The sequence below is a fragment of the Felis catus genome, chromosome A1, assembly GCF_018350175.1.
Source record: "Felis catus isolate Fca126 chromosome A1, F.catus_Fca126_mat1.0, whole genome shotgun sequence".
Taxonomy (NCBI): domain Eukaryota; kingdom Metazoa; phylum Chordata; class Mammalia; order Carnivora; family Felidae; genus Felis; species Felis catus.
The window spans coordinates 193,954,487-193,976,141 of record NC_058368.1 but is presented as its reverse complement, the minus strand read 5'-3'; positions in this window follow the sequence as shown (position 1 = coordinate 193,976,141).

Here is a 21,655-nt window from a genome sequence, read left to right as displayed (position 1 = left end):
TATATATTTATAAATGTTTTATTTTCTTGCTAGGTTGAGGTGTTTATCATTAGGTAGCGCCCCCTTTGTCTATTATATTATTTGTGTTAAAGTCTATTTTGTCTGATATGAGTATAAGCACACTAGCATTCTTTTCAGATCCTTTTGAATGGAAGATCTTTTTTTATCCCTTCACTTTCAGTCTGTGTCTTTACTTCTAAAGTGGGTCTCATATAAGCACTGTATATGTGGTTGTTTTAATCCATTATAGTTACCCTAAATCTTTTTTTTTTAATTTTTTAATGTTTATTTAGTTTTGAGAGAGAGTGTGAGTGGGGGAGGGACAGATAGAGAGGGAGACACAGAATCCCAAGCAGGTTCCAGGCTCCAAGCTGTCAGCACAGAGCCCAACATGGGGCTCAAATTTACAAACTGAGAGATCATGACCTGAGTCGAAGTCAGATGCTTAACTGACTGAGCCACCCAGGTGCCCTTATATAAGTCTATTTTAACAACTTAAATTATAACAACTTAAGTTGTTATTTATAACAACTTAAATTTGAATGCATTTCAAAACTACATTTTTACTCCCACTGTTTCATGTTTTTGAGGTCACATTTTATATCTTTTCATTTTATGTAATTATTATAGTTTTAGTTAATTTAACCTAGTTTTGCCTTTTAACTTATACAGTAGTTTAATAAGTCATTAATCCACTACCTTTACTATATATTTATCTTTTCCAGTGAGATTTTTACTTTCATGTTTTCTTAAACAAGTTTCTTTAGAAGCTTAAAGAAGTCCCTTTAACATTTCTTATAAGGCCAAGTTAGTATAGATGAAGTCTAGCTTTTGCTTGTATGGAAAACTCTTTATCTCTCCTTCAATTTTGAATGATAATCTTGTTGAGTAGAGTATTCTTCATTGTAAGCTTTTTCCTATTAGGGCTTTGAATATGTCATGCCACTCCCTATTGGCCTGCAAATTTTCTGCTGAGAAATCTGCTAATTGCTTATGAGGTTTTTCTTGCATTTAACAATTTGTTTTGTTTTTGCTGCTTTTAAGATTTTTTCTTTAACTTTTGACATTATTATGTCTCTTGTTATGGATCTCTTGGGATTCATCTTATTTGAAAGTCTCTGGGCTTTCTGGACCTGGATTCCTGTTGCTTTCCCTAAGTTGGGGAAGTTTTCAGCCATTACTTCTTCAAATATATTTTCTACCCCTTTCTTCTTGCTCTTCTTCCAGGATCTTTCTAATGCAAAAGTTATGCTGCTTGACATTGTCCATAGATGCTTTAAATTTCCTTCACTAATTTTGTTCTTTTGTTTTTGATGCTTTGTCTGGGTGAGTTCAATTGCTTTGTCTTCTATGTCACTGATCCATGTTTTTCTGTTTCATTCAGTCTGTTATTGAATGCTTCTAGTATATTTGTCATGTCAATTATTATAATCTTCAGCTCTGTGGTTTCTATTTGGTACTTTTTTTTTAAAGATTATTTACTTATTTAGAGAGAGACCAAGACAGCATGAGTCAGGGAGGGGCAGAAAAAGAGGGAGAGAATCCCAAGCCTGATGTGGGGCTTAAACCCACAAAACTGTGAGATCATGACCTGAGCCGAAACCAAGAATTGGATGCTTGACTGAGCCACCCAGGCACCTCTGTTTGGTACTTTTTAATATTTTCTATCTTGCTGAATTTCTCACTGTGTCCATCTTTTCCTGGAGTTCTTTTTCACAAAAGAATGTGTCCATTCTTTTCCTGAGTTCAGTAATGTTTTTATGACCATTACTTTCAATTATTTACCAGGTAAATTATAATTTTTGTACCATTAATGTCTTTTATTTTTCTTTTATTTGGAAAATTTCTCTGTTTCTTCATTTTTCATGACTCTCTGTGTTTGTTTCTATCCATTAGGTAAAGCAGCTACCTCTCTCAGTCTTGGAGAAATGGCTTTGTGTAGGTAATTCACCTTCCCATTTAACCTTGCCCTAGCTCTTGGTTGTCTCTCAAACTTTTGTAATTGCCTAAATCACCTGTTTTGTTCTTGATGTGCACCTGTTGTTGAGGGTGTGCCAAAAACTATCAGTGTTCCAAGGGGAGGAATCTCACTTAGTGCCCAGTCTCAGGCTGATTGGAAGTCAGACCCTCAAGTGGCAGCTTTTAAAGTATGTAAATATATATAGTCCTGGGGAACTGTGGAATACAGTCCTATGGAACACAATACCAAGAGTTCTGGAGGTATTCTGTGTTCAATAGTTGCAAATATCAGTACTCCACACAAGTGTATAAGTCCCTTTCTGGGAGGTCTCATCAAGTTCTAATAAAGCCAAGTGAATGTGCAAGGATGGTGTCTCCCTGATTACATTCCCGGGCAATGCCACCTTAGTCTCTAGATGTATGGGCCTGTGAAGATTATCCTTTAGACTGAAGCTCCAGGGTTAGTTAACAGACCATTTTCACAGGATGATTGGCTTTGTGTTTCAGTCTGCTTTCTGTGCAGTGCTTTGGCCTGCCAACAACTGTCTTTCCATTTGTTACTTTCTCATGGAGGAAAACCCGTTTCTTTGGCCATCAGGGCCAGGTGATCAAAGGATACCCCCCATGTTGACTATATATGCCTGCTGCTTTAGCTAGCAATGGAGTACACTCATGGGACTTCAGAAAGGCAGCAAGAGAATGTCCTGACTGCATGGACTGTGGGCTTCAGAAATGAAGTAGGAGAGTGCTTTGTCCATGCGCACATGTCAGCTTTAGGCTGGGAGCAAGAAAATGGCACAACTGCTCATGCTCACCATCCCCAGTCAGGGAGTTGGGGGGATGCTATTCCTGCCACTCTCTCCAGCTTCAGCAAGGCAGCTAAGAGCGCTGCCACCACTTGTCCTACCTGTCTTAGCAAGGTAACAGAAGGGTGTTACATCTGAGCTTGTGCAGCCATGCTAGCTGAGCAGGTGAAGAGTACAAAACTGGCATCTATCAGTACCTCCATCTCCAAGGAGTTTCAACAGTCCTCTGGCCCTCCGGCAATGCTTTTAGATTAGCAAATGAATCTCCTTCAAGTACCATGCAGGTGCTTTTCAAACTGCTGGTTTTTCACTGGACCTCGGGTGAGTGAGACCACATGCAAGCACTTTGAAAAGAGAAATACAGTTTCCTATAGTGCTTAGGGTTCCACTGACATTAACCCCATTTGTTTTCTAAGGCAGACATTTGAGGGGCTTGTCTGTCCAGTGCAGATCCCAGGGGCTGTGGTAGCTAATGTGGCACACTGACTTCCCACTTCCCTGGGAAAAGCATTGTGCTGTTGAGATCCCTCCCTATTATGTGATATGGTCTTTTTGTCCTTTGTTTTGGTGAAGTAGTTCATCTAGTTTTCAGATTTTTTTCTGAGAGAAATGATCCATATGTAGCTGTGTGTCTGCGGGGAGGAGGTAAGTTCAGGATCTTCCTACATTGCCATCTTGCACAAGTCCCTTCTAAGTATCTTAAAGACCACTAAGCAGTACACTTTAAAAAATGAGCTTATGGTATATGAATTATATTTCCATTAAGCTGTTATTTAAGAATAAGAAGAATTTCTCAAGAACATACAACTAGTAGTGAAGATTAATCTTGGATTTCAATTAAGTTTATATGATTCTAAAGTTCTGTGATTATTATGCCATAGTACCTCCTAGGTTTTTGAACTCTGCCTAGGAGACTTGAGTAGGATAAAGTATTTAATATGGCCATACTATGTTTTATTTTCAGCCTCCATGCACTTCTAAAGAAAGTGGTGCTTTATGGAGGACAGGAACCTCAGAGAACTGTAAAAGATGCTCAGAAATTCTGGGTCATGACTCCCTGAAACACAAAGTAGAATAGAGAAGATAGGGCTCACTCAAGGGTATACTTTCCAAGTGAAGAAACCTTGGAAAGGAGACCATAATCAGGCTTGGTTGTGTAAATCAGAGTTCAGAAAAATGAAGAAAGAGCAGTAAGATGCTCTATTAAAGCACTGAAGATCAAGTCATGACTTTACACTATCTCTTGACAAGGAGAAAACACACACACACACACACACACACACACACACACACACACACACACCACAAGAAAAACACAAAAAAACGTTTCTTTAGGCTGAAAGCCAGGTGACTGGGGACAAAGTATCTGGGTGTTTCTTGGTTGCTCTCTTAAATTGGAGCTGTTTCATTGAAAAGGCAAGAACATTACCCACTCCTGATTTTTTTTTAAGAGGTAGGTGAGAAGTTTGACAGCTCAGGGTGAAAAGAATAAGAGGTACAGGGAACTAGTAATTACTGCTATTCAGAGACAAAGGCAGGCGCATGTGTGCACAGCACAATTGTGTATTCACCATTCTCTGGATTCAGTTCATTATTTAAATTCTTCCTTCCTGCCAACAGAGGCAACTTTCTCTTAAGACTTGGCAAAGCCAAGTTACAAATCAGAAAATACATCAAAGTTCACTGTGGGATGGAAATTTACCCACTACGTAGAAGATCTAGTTTTCAAAGTAAAAAAAAAAAAAAAAAAGACTTTTTTTGACAAAAGTAGTATTCATGTTATCTTAAGTACATAATTTGGGATTTTTTTTTGTCCTCCTTCAGACATGTATTCCTCTTCTGTCTGTCCATGTTCTCCCTTATAGTCAATTGATGTGTCTATAAATGTTTTAAACTACAAATGTAATGCAGTTTTAGATGCATGGTCATGAATCAGAAAAAAAGACAAGGAAAAGTCAAAGAAAAGCATGGGCAAATGTCATTAAAGTTAGCAGAATTTTCTCATAGAAGACTAATTCACTTTGAGGTTTTTCAGGATAGATATAATTATACCACATCTAGTAATAGTAGTTATATGCAAGTGAAAGGAGTCATACTAGGAGACAAGGTGAAATTTCCCCCAAACTGTAGCACGGAGCTAGAATTTTATTTTTGCCATTTACTGGCTATATGGTCTTAGGAAAGTTTTTTGTTTTTTTTTTCTAATGCTGAGGCTCAGTTTTCTCAAATGTAAAGTGAAAATGACAGTATTTTACCATCCTGTAAGAGTTTGTGAAAATTAGAGATAATATATATAAAAGCCTATGATAAATTGGAGAATAGAGATTTTCAGTATATGAATAAATCATAGCCATTGACTTTCTAATGCAGTAGCATTCACAATTTTTAAAAAGTTATTGAGTGCTTGTCATAAAAATATTCAAGATACAAAAGATAAATTAGAATAGACTGACTATAATATGGTGGGAGGGAGTATGAAAAGTTAAGAGTACCTTCACCTAGCCTCTGCATCCTATCCAGTGTGATCCCTAAAGAACTTGAAAACCATGCATAATCACATTCAGGATTTTGCAACTGAAAAGCCCAGGCATGAGAAAATGAAAGTAAATTCCCCAAGGTTATACATCCCCAGTTAGTTTGTTGGCAAAGCCATCAATAACTCCTACCTCTCAATCCAGCCCCTTTCCCCTATGCTACAAACCATCCTGGATCCATTTGCCATTATTTTTTATAGCTAACAGGGGGGACAAAATAACAGTTTAGAAGAGAAACCAGATTGCTAGAAATAAATACCTAAAATATTGAAATATATAACAGGACACAGTGAGGGAGGGGACAGAGAAACTTAAAAGATAAAAAATTAATCCGCATTGCAATTGACAGAAATTAAAGACAAACAGGGCTATTCAATTGAGCAGAGTACAAGAAGACATATTTCTTATCATTCTTATCTCCAGGAACAGTTCAAAAGTTGCGTGATAAAAGTCTAAATTTCATTAAACACAAATTTATACCCAGAGTGGGTAATTTTTTTTAAAGCATAGTCTTAACATTCTAGAGGGCAAGCTTCAATAATCTGGAAAGTTCACTCTTATCAAACAACACCTGCCTCGATGATGTTAGTTCTTTAGGGAGGCTTTTCTATTTGTGTAGTGTATTTATCAATAACTTTTTATCAAATAATTTCCACTTTTGGAAAGACAAAAGATGTTGCAAAACAAATGTACATAGTTACAAACAGAAAAGCTCTGTTAAAGGACAGATGTGGAGAGAAAAGGCTCTCAGTGCTTCTCATAATTGCTGAGTTTATATGTGTAATATCTCCTCGTATCAGTGCCCTTCATCACCCCTCCATGTTTAGCTAAATAATCACCTCCTACACAGCATATTTTCTACTCCCAACCAACAGTGACTTCATCTATTTTACTCATGTAGCATGTAAATGCTTTGTAACATTTCTTGAATTGTCTTGTACTCTACCCAAATTGTAAGTTTAATAGTTCATGTGCATGTATCTTACATATGCATTCAAATTAAAATCATTTGAATACAGATTCAAAGTTTGATATTTCATTACATCAACCAGAACATATAACCCTCAGAAACTGTGTTTGGTCAATAAATGAATAAATGTAGGAACAAATAGATAATGAGTAAATTTAGGAACAATGTTCAAAATATTGAGTGAAAACAATCCTAGCCTGGTGAATGATTTCAAATGTTTACATATGAATTAAATTAATTTCACACCTCTCAGTCATGAGATATTGGTTTGTTCAATGAGGTCTCTGCATGGTGTAATTGTCAGGAAAAAAAATGGAACTGAAGATAAACGTTGGGTTTCTGATCCAATAGGCCACTGACTCAATTTTAAGTAGATCATATCACATCTGGGTTTAAGTTTCTCCATAAGTAAGAAGACTAGATTAGGATCTGTGATGCCCCTTTCCATGTTGACCGTATTGATTTATGACATCATGGAAACTAAAGAGAAATGACCAGACATTTTCTGGTCAGATAGAAGGAGGCCATATTGTGTTGGTTTTCCTCAGAGGCCATTGGTTCTCAAACATGATGGCTCTTCACAATAACCTTTGGAATGTCTGAGACTACAGATGTACACAACAGAGCTCACGGTATTTTTATTCCTTGCATTTTCCACATTTTTAAAAGTACCACGGATCTACTAGAAGCTCAGCGAATAAGGACTCTCACCTGTGTTTTTACTTTTTTCTTTTAAGTTGATTTATTTGAGAGAGAGAGCGTGAGGGAGGGAGGGAAGAGCAGAGAGAGAGGGAGAGAGAAAATCCCCAGCAGGCTCTGTACTATCAGTGTGGAGCCTGATGCAGGGCTTGAACTCACAGAACCATGAGATCATGACTTAAGCTGAAACCAAGAGTCAGATGCTTAACCAGATGAGTCACCCAGGTGCCTCACATCTGTGTTATTTCTTATACTTAACACAAAGGTCAGCATAGAAAGGCCTGCAATAAATTTCTCTGTAATCATGTAATACACGAATGGACACAGTACCTGACAATAAAATACACTAGATGAAAGTATGGAATTTGGTGGAGAAAAAATTGGTCTAACAAGGAAAAAATTGCCAGGAAAATGCTGAAAGATAAGAGCAATAAGGTAGAATACTCTTATAAAATATTAAAAACCACCATAAAGACTCAATACTTAAAATTATATTCGTACATGAATAGACAGAAATACCCATTGAAAAGAGCATTAAATCCAGAATTACCCCTCAAACATACAAAAGTTCAGTATATACTGAAGGAGACATTTCTAATGAGTGAGCTCAACATGTACTCTTAACTGATACTAAGGAAAATGAATATATTTTAGAAAAAAAAAAGATTAAGTTGGATCATCATTTCACATCATACACCAAGGAAAACTTCAAATGGATTAAAGGTCGCAATGCAAGGGGGAAAGGAATCTGTATTAAGTACATGAAGAGAACATGGAGAATACTCCTTTAAAATCAGAGTGGATAAAGCCTTTGTAATAGACATCCAAAATTTAAAACCTATATATAAAATATTTGTAAGTTTTAATATAATTAAAATAACTATTTTTTAAAAAAAATTTGAAGTCTTATTTATTTAAGCAATCTCTACACCCCATTGAGGGCTAAAACTCACGACCCTTAGGTCAAGAGTTGCACACTCTTCCAACTGCACCAGCCAGGCACACCTAAAATAACTTTATAACTCAACATTTAATAACATAAAAATATTTTAAAGGGAAAATATTTCCCACTGATGTCATAGATAAAACATTAATCTTTAATATATATAAAGAACAGTCCTTAATATATAAAGAACAATCAAAACAAGAGAAAAAGACAAACAACACAATAGAAAAAATTGGTAAAGGAAATGAACAGAGTGTCCACATGAAATAGACAGTGACCCTATATGAAACAGACACTTAACCTCAGTTGTAACAGAAACAAATATTGAAACAATATGAGAGAGTTTTTGGTGCCAGAAAGGGCTGGGGAGTGTGTAATGAATTGGTACTCCTGCCAATTAACAATTATAAACTCTGAACAATATACAACACTGACTATTTGAAGGTGCTAGAATGCAAACAAGAGTAGGCAGAAGCTGAAGGAATTCAACCTTGTTAAGGTCTGCAATTACAGGATTTTCCCCTAAGAGCACTTACCTGTCTGTAAGGTAGGAAGTAGATGAAACTCAATGAGTAAGTCAAAGTTTTTTATACCCAGGTGTCATAGCGCGGAGGTCAGTATTTGGAAAGCAATGGGAAATCTCTGTGTGCAGGGCAGGGGGGGGGAGTGGGGGGATGGGAGGGGCATGTATAAAGACATAAAGGAATGTAGCCTAAATAATGGTGATCTCTGCATAGTAGGGATATGTTGTTTTATTTTTCTTATTTTAGCTCCTTGTTTTCTATTCACATTTATTCCTTTTGTAAAAAAATGAATAAACACTAAAAAACAAACAAACTTTTTTTTTTAAAGACTCGGATTTAAAATTCAGCTCTACTAACTATGGGGTGTACCTGAAAACACTATTTTTTTAATTCATTTTTCTCAGCTGAGAACAATAATCATGAATCTACATATTATTCTTGTGAAACTTAGTTGATAAACTGTATTTAAACCTCTTAGCACAGTACCTGCCATTGGTGCTAAATGCTAGGGATCATCATCCTCATTCACATCATTTTGGTTGTCCTGCTACCTTTGCCCATTGAAAAAAGAAGTGAATCAATCAATAAATAAGATCCACATAATCACAAGAGGAATTGGTCCAGCCTTCAGTTCTCACCTGCAGGGCATCCCTGCTCGGTCCTGGGAATAGCTGCTGAGGATATTCGGACTGAGCTCTGAGCTGGCTATGGTAGGTTGACAAGTGACAGTGAAGACAGGCTGGTGAGCACTGAAAAGCACAGCCACCTCCACCACAGTCTGCCTCTGCTCCTCCACAGCAAGATAGCACACATCAGGGAGGCAAAGTTGTTAGGAAAACTAAGGAAACCCAAACCAAGTGTTTGTCAAAAGCAGAGGTTTAAAAGGTGTTTTGTAGGACAGAGTGAAATGAGCAAAGGGGAATTCAGCCTAGTGGGTTCTTATTAAAGCCATCTTATAAACTGTTTCCTCCCAAAATGATTCAGTTGAGTTAATGGGCATGTGCTTAGTTTCTTGGATACACTGAAATACAGTACATCTCCAGGGAGTTTAAGAGAAAGGGAGAGAGGGAGGGGGAGAGAGACAGAGAGGCATCCATTTTTTTTAATGTTTATATTTTTGAGAGAGATAGAGTGTAAGTGGGGAAGGGGCAAAGAGAGAGAGAGGGAGACACAGAATCCGAAGAAGGCTGCAGGCTCTGAGCTGTCGGCACAGAGCCTAACGCAGGGCTCAAACCCACGAACCTTGAGATCATGACCTGAGCCGAAGTCCTGCCTAACTGACTGCGCCACCCAGGTGCCTCCCCCCCACCTTTTTTTTTTAATGTTTATTGGAGACATACATTTTAATGGCAGGGAGAAGAGATTCCTTCTACAAATTTCACCTCAAGAGACTGATTTCCCCTCATTTATAACATATACTTGGGCATTTATTATTGTTAATAAAATTAATAGTCGTGTTTGTTGTAGTAGCAGTCTCATTAGTGTGTGTGTAGTAGTTGTAATGACATAAGCATGTAGAATAAATTTGAATACTTTCTCCATCTACTAGTACTCTGGATCCTCAAAAAGTTCACAGTTGCTCTTCTCCATACCTCACACAGGAGAGAACTCACTGACCACACCACTGTCCAAACTCACACAACTGGTCCATGATAGGCTGGTCTTAGAACTCAGGATGGCTGACTCCCAGCTTCTCCATACTTCCCTCTTATCACAGGACTTCTGGATCACATGATCCTCGGACACCTTTTCCCAAACATCCACCTGTATACCTGTACATCAGTAATGACATCTACCTGTATGCCTGTACATCAGTAATGACATGGAGACATGAAATACACATGAAACCCCTCAGAGCTGTCTCCTGAACTTCACCTCCATATACAACTTCCCAATGTATAAATTCACTTGGATGTCCTAAACGGATATCAAAATCAGTTTGTCCTAAAAACTTACCATCTTCTTCCCCTTCTAAAACTGCTCCTCTGCCACTGGTTTCCTCCATTAACGAACAGCATCATTATTTGATTCTTCTAGTTACTCAGATATTAAGCTTGGGAATCTTCTACACTTCCTCTCTAGACCTTAAAACACCCCTGCAGTATCCAATCCATTGGTCAGCCTCATCATGCTTACTTCCTGTTCAGGCCTCTTCTTTTCCATCTTCACAACCACTTACCTCAGGCCACCTGTCTCTCATGCATCCAGCCCTCAACCTTGAACCCCTCAAGTCCCTCCTCCACTGCTCTTCAGCAATTCTCCCCTCTCTGTGTCGGTATTGAGCCATCAGAATCACTGACACTAGTGATTATTCCCTTCTTCTCAAAACTCTTTCTCTTTCTTCGCTTGGCTTTTAGGTCACTACTATTCAGTTTCCTCCTACATTCCTGAGCAGACTGTCTCAGTTTATCTTTGCTGGTTCTTTTGATTCTCTTATATGTCTACTGATAGTCATTCCTTGATGGATAACTTTCAGTCATATTAAATATTTAAGTATATTTATATGCTGAAAGCACCTACATTCAAATCTCCAGACAGGACCCCCTCACATGAACTCCAGAATCATATATTTATATGTTTTTATATCATCTCTTTTAGGTGTTTAACAGGAATCTCAAATTTAACATGTTCAAAGTCAAAATCCTGTTTTCCCCTCCCTGACACAGTTGCTTTTCCCACAGCCAATGGAAAATTCATCCCTCTAGTTTTTCAGACTATTCTAGCCACACTTTTCTCCTCACTAGTCTTCACACAGGTCAAGCATACTTGTGCCTTAAGGTCTATGCACTTGCCTTTCCTTCTACCTGGACCAGTGTTCCCCTAGACTTCACATCACTCTAACTTTCCTTAGTTCTCTGTTTAAACCTTCTCTTATAGACAATTTTTGTTCTGGTCATCTTATACAAAACTATAATCCTCACCATCATTCCCTATTCCCTACTTAATATTGTTTCCACATAGTACTTACAATCATCTGGAAGTCTTTATTGCCTTGTTATTTCATTTGTTATTGATTCATTTTCTCTCTTCCTATACTAGACTTTGGGCTCCATTAAAGTAGGAACCTTCTCTATTTTGATAGCTACCATATCAAGATTCCTAGAGCAAGATCTGTACATAGGCAGCACTAAGTATTTGTTGATTGGATGGGTGACTAAATATCACATATTTTCTATAGCAAAGTAATTTACATATCCGTCAGAACATTTATGCTGTATTATTGGTTATCTTTTTCTCTCATCAAACTGCAGTCTTCTTAAGAGCCATGTCTTAATCATATTCACATTCCTGTGCCTAGAAAGTATTTGGTATATAATAAGTGCTGTATGTTCACTTATTTGAAGAAAATAAAGTAGGGGACATAGTGTGTGTTCAGCACAGAATAACGGATTTATCACTTCCTTTTATTTGGAAAATACTACACACCTCCCATTTTTTGCAGACTAAGATGACTTTAACTTTTAAATAACCAATTTAAAAAATGTATTCTCTTCAAGAGTCAGAAGTTTAGGAGGTCATGAATGCACATGCTGTCCAGCTCTAATGTCCAGGAATGACAGTTATAAGCCTTAGGTAAGGATAGGAACCACACGGAATTCTAAATACACTGCCCACCCATCGTTTTGCAGTAAGTAATGTAAGGACATTCAGACATCACAAAATATTACTGACAAAGAGGATCCTTGAATCCCGTCTTCTACATTTACAGATAGGTAAACTGAGATTAGAGAAGTGCTCCACTTCCCACAGAAGAAGGGCAGAGTCAGAATTTAAAACTAATTCTTCTGAATCACCGTGTAGATTTATTTTACCCAACATTTCAAAGGCTCATAATTCTTCCTCCATATCTTATACCTCATTTATAAATGCCTGTAGTCTTTTTCTTCATTGATATAACCGTATATTTAATATAATTAGAATATTGGGGGAAAAACATATTCCCAAACCCGTCAATCACTTAGAGTTGGAGTGGAGGGTGCTTGTTAGAAGCTCAACTTACTAAGAAGGAAATGGAAAATATTGAGTCATAAAGACATTAAGCTAGGGGTGCCTGGGTGGCACAGTAGGTTAAGGGTCTGACTCTTGATTTAGGATCAGGTCATGATTTCACAGTCTGTGAGACTGAGACTCATATCCTGGCTCTGTGCTGAAAGCGTGGAGCCTGGTTGGAATTCTCTCTCTCCCTCTTTCTCTGTCTCTCCCCTACACATGTGCTTACTCACACACTCTCTTTCTCCATCTCAAAATAAATAAACTTAAAAAAAAAGCCACTAAGCTATAATGGAAATTAATCTATCAGCATTAAATCATATAAATATAGCCCACATCATACAGTTAATTGACTTTCAAGGGTTAGTATCCACATTTGCTTTTGACCGTAATGTTGACAATAACAATGACTTTGTGTTCAGCTTGCTACCATCTCTACACAAAATCCAAGACCAGTAGGTCTCTTTATCTTTACACCCATGAGTTATTAGAATATTCCTGTTAGACCATCCCCCCGAAAGGAAATCTACCTCTAAGTTTGTCTGGCAACAAGTCCTTGATTTCTTTCTTCTCTGAGCTTTTCTTCTAGTTCTTTTCATGAACTTTGATGCTGTAACACTCTGAGTCCCATTCTTAGCCTCCCTCTTACCTTCCATACTTTCCTTATATAAATGATGTCATTTATTTTTACAGTTTAACATATCTTCTACCTGCTGGTGGCTCCAAAATATATGGCTTCAGAGCACCTTCTTGAATACTTACCATAGTACTTCATTTTCCACCAAATATACCCACAAAGGAAGTCTTGCAGGCAATTCAGGTTCAACATCTAAAGCTAAGATCTTTATTTTCCCTTCAAATCTTCCTTCTATTTCAGGATCCCTGTCTTATTAGAAAGCACTATCATTCACCCAGTAAAGGAACCCAGTCAATACTGATGTTTCACTGTCTCTTATGCTGCCCCCAACTTCACATCCAAACACCAAATCCTGTGGCTTCCACTTCAAATCCTACCAGCTCTCTAGTTTATGGCAGAGACTTCCACAGTGATATTCTTTCTTCAAGGCTTGTGCTCTCTTATTCATTGCATACAGACTAATAATACTAAAATATTTCTCTTGTCATATAAACTTCCTGTTCAATAACCTTCTATGGATCCCTGTTATTCTCACGGTAAGGGTCAAACTTACAAGAATGATTTGATATCTATTGGCATATTTTCTCCTCGCTAAAAAATCCTAACTAGCTTCTCCTTGCCTAGATAACCTTTACTCAACTTTCATTCCTCAGGTGAGCTATCACTGTATGCTGTTAAGTGCCCCCCTCTGTGCTCTCTTAGCAATTTCAATTTCCTCCATCAGATATGTAGTACCGTAAATTCTTAACATTTTTTTTGGTTTCTCTTCCTACATTGTAAGTGCCATGGAAAGGGGACATGTTTATACATCACTGTATTCCCAGTACCTAGTCCAGTTTCCTAGAGGGTAAGTGAACAATAAAAGAATTGCTGGAATCAGGGAAGGGAGGGGAGAGATATTAATGAAATCTATTCAGGAAGACTAATGAACACCCTGCCATAAAAACAAAAAAACAAAAAAACAAAAAAACAAAAAACACTATTTCTAAAGCCCATTAGGGACAAGTAGCAACTTTGTTCAGAGTCCAATTGTATTAAGTTGGAATAACCTTTATGCTTTCCATTGTACACCAAAGGAAGAGTCACTGGCTCTCTTTAGCAAGCCCTGTGTTCATTGCTGGGCCAACATGAATTGTAGAAAGAGACAGAATCAGAAATCAATGTGGGACTAATGAGGCAGGAAGGATACAACACACGTGATGTATGCCCAACAGGAAATGCCTGGTACATCTGGACCCAACAGCAATTAGAAGTATTGTTGCTAGGGGTACCTCAGTGGCTCAGTCAGTTGAACCTCTGACTTAGGCTCAGGTCATGATCTTGTAGTTCATGAGTTCAAGCTCCACATCACACTTGCTGCTGTCAACTTGTCAGCGCAGAGCCCGCTTTGAACCCTCTGTCCCCCTCTCTCTGCCTTTCACCGACATGTCCTCTTCCAAAAATAAATAAGTATCTAGAAGTGTTGTGGCTAATGAATCAGGGTCAAGGCTGCCTATTGGGCCCCAGGGATGAAAGAAATGAAGCTGGGATAGGCACACAGATATGCAGTCTTTTTGGGTCAATGGCCATACAATCTGAGGACAGAAATAATGGCCCTCTCCTCTGGGGCTAAAGGGAATTTAGTATAGAACTCACTGAAAATGTGGCCAAAACAGCCCCAGAAGTCTGCTAGAAGCAATTGCTACCTTAGGGCTTCCAATAGCCTTTAAGATTGGCTCATCCACTTTCTGTTCTCCATTCAGATGGTCTCATGAACCACTGTCATCCTACACAAGTACCTGTGCTGCACAGATGGGAGAATTCATAAGGAACATTTGGACTGCTCAATCCTATAAGGTACCATAATGTTGACAGTGTTCTCTGATGGTGGACAGGAATATCCACAACAGAGGCCCTGATGTTAGTCATGACTACATAGGAGAACACAGCTAGAACTTTTATAGAAGATAACAGGAAAAATATGGTGGTTGTCTAAAAATAATAGAAAAAAGGAATAAATAGAATACAGAAGACTATGGAATACTTATTGTATATTTAATTTTATTACCAGTATTACTGGAATGTTTACTACAGGCCTGAGTATGCTAAGTTCTTTCATGCATCCCTCCATTTAATTTGTGTTATAACTTTACTAAAATCTGCATTTAAAAGATATGAAAATTGGGGCCCAGAGAATTTAAGTAACTCACTCAAGGCACAAGTCTTGTAAATAACAGGACTGGGCTTTGAATCTAGTTTCTCTAACATGGAACTCAAGTGTTCTTACTTCTCCTCAATTATTTCTTCTTCATTTAAGGTTCTCTGTATAGGGAAGTCCCATTATAAATCCTCTCTGTTCATTAGACAGTCAGTCCTTAGTGTTCCCAGAGGTGAAGGAGTTCAGTGTATTGGCATTTACATATACTGCTCAGAAGTTGCCTGGACAGGTTTTGCTAGGGACTCGGTCATCACATCTCAGAGTATCACAACAGTTGTTAACTGTGTGTGATGTATGAAATGTGTAAGCCACAAAGTCAGAATTGGTTGATGGGAGGAAGGAAAATGGCCCTGAATAGCCACCACACATTCCTGGAAGTCTTAGAAGAAATGCTAACTCCAGGAAGAGAGTTTTCTGGTTGTGTGTGTGTGTGTGGTGGGGGGGGGGGTGTTGTTTGTTTTTTGAGGAATGTGTTTGTCAGTGATGGTCCAAAATGAGCTGAGGTATGTGGCAGCGTAAAACCAGGACTCTAGCAACCTACTCACCAGACAAGCAAGCCTAGGTTTTGCCACTTCCCTTCCTATGATGGCAAAAACCAAGTCTGTGACCAGGGGAGTTGCTATATTTAGAATTGAAAGACATAGGGAACTCAGGCTCCTGAGTCCATGTCAGGGAGTGAATGGAGAATATCAATAACAAGTCATATGAAATCACAGTTGATTATTGTCTGGCAGGACTGCTTGGCCCCCATGTTAACACACTAATCATCTTGGCCAAGGCAAAAGTAAATCAGCAGTCCTTAAATCCAGCCTGACCTGGAAGACAGTCTAAAGGTACAGCCTTTCTGGAGCCAAATACTCTTGTTTGATTTTTTTTTTTACTTTAAATCAAAATTAGAGGAGTGTAAAAGAAGAACTGATTACAGCAAAAACCAAACAGATTGTCTGGTCCAATTTTGGAAGAAGAGGCTGAGTTTCGAAAAAAGTATGGAACTCACGCAAGGTCACTCAGGGAGTATCTTAAACCTCTACCATGATCTCATAGTTTCATCTCTCACCACTGTCCTAACTCACTAAATTCAGCCTTTTAGTTTCCCTGATGCAGCATATCTCAACCTTTTTCACAGCACAGAGAGAATTTGTAAGACACACTGGGGAAATAGTCAAGGTTTCTTGTATCTAGAGGATGAAGCCTAGTGTCCTAGCCCATTTGTCTCCTCCTCTCCCCTCCCCACCCCAGCAACCAGGGGACCTAAACAGAACTTCCTGCTCTAGTGCACCATGCTCTTCCTGCTGCATGCACCTGCCTGGTCTGCTCTTCACCTAATTAATTTATGCTTACCTTTCACTTACCAGCTCAAGAATCCTTTCATCCCACAAGTCATCTCTGAACCACTGTACCAATAGGACTCTTTGACTTCTAGAGAACTAAATTACATCCCCATAGAGCACTAGTCAGTTTGTAAATACATATGCACTTGTATGATTATTTGATCAATATCTATCTTCTGGTGGGGAGACAGGCTGTCAAATCATGAGAAAAAGGGCCATTTCTCTTTTGTTCATGATTGTACCTCCAGCTATTAGCATGATAGCTTATAGCAGGTTATCAGTAAGTATCTACTGGATAGAGGTCATATCCCAAGACTTCCAGATGAGTACCCTGACCAGCAAGGTCTCTTTCTAACCTTGTTTCTTAAACTTATTTAACCACCATGTCTTTTTCTCCATGTAAAAATCCTATTAATATTTGCACAGTTAGTACTGTCCAGAGCACACTTTGGGAAAGGGCAGGATGTAGAAAAATCTTGGACCTAGGTGTCAGCAGATCTAGATCCTAGTCCAAATTCTGTTAGTTACTCTCTGCAGTTCCTCAGGGAAGTCTCAGCTCCTTCCTGTCCCTCTGTGGTCTCACCTGTCAACAGCCAGCTTCTTCCACCTCTACTATTCCATAATTTCAATGTCAGAATACTTTTAATGCCCTTTCCTCCAAGTTTATAACTTCTCTCCCAGGCACACAGCATCTATATATTTCTTTCTGAATGTGCCAATTGGGCCTGTCTGTGACCAGCATTCCCAAGATTCCTCTCCCTTGTCCCTTTTACTTGGAGATTCTGATTTTTTCCTACAGTTACTCCACTTAACTCATTCATATTTAACTTAAGTAGCAGCTAGTAGCTGGCTGAGTTAGTCTGCAGAGGAAACATTATTTTAAGAAGTGCTCTTGGATTCTTAACTCAAATTGGGATAGTTCAAGCACCACAAGCAGGGTCAATAGAAAAAAATATTTTGGGCCAAGGAAGACCTTTCAGTGATTCAAGTGGTATTTCATGCAGACCTCTATCCATACATATAGTTGATGCTGAGAAAAGGCACTATAGTGAGTGAATTAATAAATTCCACTTGGGGTACAGCTCTGAGAGTCTTCACAGTCAAACTCAAACTGTGCTGTTTCCCCAAGGGTAGCAAGGCACCCAGAGGGCAAGCCTGCTGAGTCAAAAGGAAGATGGATTGGGCTGGTGTGGATCTGGCAAAGCCTGCAAGGGCACTGCAGAGGGGAAGATAGATGCCAATCCAGTTCAGAACACACAGCGGGAACATCAGGAATACTGTGGCAAAGAGGAGGGGAGGCATCCGAGCCAGATGCCTCACAGCTGGAAGTGAAAGCTCTGCTCATCGCTTGAATGCCATAAAGCAAATGCCACACAGCAGTGGAAATTCACCAGTCCCCAGATGGTAAGAAGTGTCCTTGTACCACCACTGAGCTTATATTAGGTAATTTTAAATGAAAGCCCTTTTGGGGTTCAATGAACTGGAAAGCAGCTTCCTCAAACATCTCACCCGAAGCAAGGGCTTATAGGGCCCAAGGAAACCCTCAGCCTCATGATAACTAAGGCTCCAGACCCACCTACGTGAACCCCCCATGGGCCCTATCACTTATGAGTACTTCTTCAGATTCCAGAACAGAATTGAGTCCAAGATTCACTTTCAGTGACTCACCCTCTATAGCATGGGTTGGCAAATCTTTTTTGTGAAAGGCCAGAGAATAAATATATTAAGCTTTGCAGGCCATATTCTCTCTGTTGAAACTATTCAACTCTACCATTATAGCATAAAAGCAGCCATATGCAATATGTAAATGAATGAGAATGGTTGTGTTCAAATAGAACTTTCTTTACAAAGGCAGGTAGTAAGCTCAATTTGGCCCATGGACTGCAGTTTACTAACTCCTGCTCCTTAGCAGTACCAAGAAAAAGTTAATATTTCTGCTCTTCTCATTTGCTCAAACCTGATACTCTAGTGAGAAAGATCTCTGAAATCCCTGAACCCATGGAGCTAGATTTCCTGCCCTCTGCTCATGTGTCCTTCATTCCCCCTGGTCACACTTAACCTTTTCTTCCCAGTGTAACATCATTGCAACCAAATCCTTTGGGATTTAGTCATTTAGGTGTTCTAATTTGAGGATGTAAGGTGGCAGGCATAGTGGCAGAGAGGGAAAAAGCACTACAGACTAACTAGAAGATTATCAATGGTTTGAATAGTTCTGCAATGATTACTACTGAGGAAATTGGACTAGGAGTCTTACTCCTTAGTTTTATGTCCTATTATACTGGGGGTTAATGACCAAAGTAAGATGATTTCCACTTAGAGAATTACTGGCAGCCTTTAGTGATTAAAAATTAAAAAAAAAAAAACATGAAAGAAAAACCAGAGGAAGATACAATACCTTGCACCAGAAGTCAAAAGGCCAGAGACCCAGGCATGGATGTGACTAGCTGTCTGATGTCTTTACTTTAGTGATTAAATCCCTCAGGTCAATTTTGTGGTGATTAGACTGTAACAACATTCTGTGATTCACCTTGTCAGCCCCCTGAATAAAATGCTCTAAAGGCTCTCCCTAAGCTTTAGTTAAAATCCAAACTCCTCGTTCACCTCTCTGGCCTCAACTCTTACCACTTTTCCCTTTTATATTCTACCTGCTGCCAGCGGTGCAATATAATCCCCTCTACTCACAGATCTTCACATAGTTTTTCCCTCCCAGGAGATAAACTCTGCCCTACTCCTACCTTCATTACTTCTTAATCTTATTTATCCTTCTAGTGTCTATTTTGACATCTGTCTTCTAGAACACCTTCTTAACACTCCAAGGCTGGACTAGATGTTCCTTTTTCATAATCCTACGTAACTCTACCATTATTCTCATCATGCATTACTAGGCTTATTTATTCACCCTGCTAGATAATGACTTATTTGAGCACACGCCCTTTTCCTTAGTCGTCACTGTGTCACCAAAGTCCAGTACTCTTCCTGACATACAGCAGGAGCTCAATCTGCTGAACTATTAATAAGACAGTATACTTCAGAGGGGCTTAGAAGAAATACAGAATCATCTCTTTCTCAGAAAGGAAAATGTGAAAAAATTTCATCAAAATCTTGCTTTGAAAGGAATGTTTCTCTTCGATGAAAAGAAAATAGTTCATCCTCCACCCCAAAAGTTAAATCTAATCCCCAAACACATGCCCAAACAATATTTTAAAACTAGCACTTTGCCTTAAAATAATCCAGTGGGGTGGGGACAAATGAATGGAGATAATTGAAACAAGACTGGCTCTGAGCTAGTAATTGTTGAAGCTGAGTGATGCACATGTGGCAGTTTAGTATAATACAGATATGGCTTCTCTAAATGCTTGAAATTCTCCATAATAGAGAGTTTTACAAAAACAAGAAAGTCTAACAGGAAAAGTAAAAATATACAACGGTTTTATTCTTCCCAACATTCCATTCAAAATAGCATTCCATAAAGAGAATTACTTTGGATTGTAAAAGATATTGATTCTGATGTAGAATCAATTTAAAACTTGCAACTCAGTACTACAACTTAAAATTACATGTCAGGCTTTGCCTCACTGATTGTAATTCCTGAAATTATGTTACTCATCATTAATCATAATTATACAAACTAGAAAAAAAATTCCATTGTAATTCTGGTAATTTTCATGAAAAAGTAAAAAAACACATCACTCTTTCAAAAACAAAAACAACTACTGCCTTCAAAAAACTCTGCAGGGAGTAAAATGGGAAAAGAGGCCAACATAACAACAGAACACTTACTGGCCTACGAATTTGAAATGTCTTTTCCATGATCAGTGGTCTGTTAAGTGTTAGAAAGAATCATAAAAAAAGCCTTTGTATAAAAAGGAGTCTCAGTACTTCATCAAAACGGCATTGATCAGTTGCTGGTGTTTACAGCCTGGCACTTCTTGGAGAGAGCTCCGTGGTAGTTCACAGATGAGCTATGCTATTAATCACCCAATGCTAACTGAACAGGGCATTCAGGCAGATGGTTTATTCACCAAAAAAGCAAGCACCAACAAGAAAACCAAGGAGTTTTGTTTTCCTCAATTCTTCCTCTTAGTTTTTTGTTTTGTTTTGGGTTTTTGTTGTTGTTATTAATTCATATATACTAGAAATGTCATTGAAGAGACAGCATCAGCTCTCAAATATGCTGTAAGGATGTGCACTAGAAAAAGTGTGAACAATGGACTTCTAAGTTTCAAGCATGACGTCCAAGTCCTAGCTAAGACAGTCAGTCTCTACTCTGTCACTAAGTCACTTGCAAAGCAGAGATAATATTGATGGTGGTAAGGCTTATTCTGAGAAGATGCACAGTGCAGTAGATGCTAGTGACAACTATAACAGTCTACGGTAAACTTACTGGCTTAAAACAACACAGATATATTATCTTATGGCTCTGGAGATCAGAAGTTCAAAATAGAGCTCACTGAGTTCTATTTCTGGCTCTTCCATTTAGTATTTGAGTAGCTTTTAGCAAGTCACTTAACTTGTCTAGGTTGTTTTCCTCTTATGGAAAGTGGAGATAATAATTCTACCTCTCAGGATCAAATGAGTTAAAATTCAAGTTTTACAACACTGTCTGACACTTGGTAAAATGCTACATAGTTAATTTAAATAATTATGGATTTCTTTGGTCCCAACTGCCTAAAATCCTGGAGAACAGCATAAATTAACTGTACATTAATTCCAACTTTGTTTCCCTGCTACTTCATATCCATCATTCCTTCCAAAACCTGAAAGAAGCACTCATTTCTCCATTTTGCCTCCTCTGCTCCAAGATCATAACAATTATCCCCACTACCCATACACACATATATCCCCTAAGGAAATTCCCTTCAGCTGTTTCTCACTTGGTCTATATATCACTCAATATCTTGGTCACAAAAGTTATAGAAGAATAACTAGTTTATTAAGAGGACTCTGGATCTTACCATTTGAAGAACACTTCAAAAATTAAAGCTCCTTATCCCAGAGAACAGATGACACAATGTCAAGCAAGTAAACTTTTTACTCCTGCCTATGTATTACCCAGTCTCCC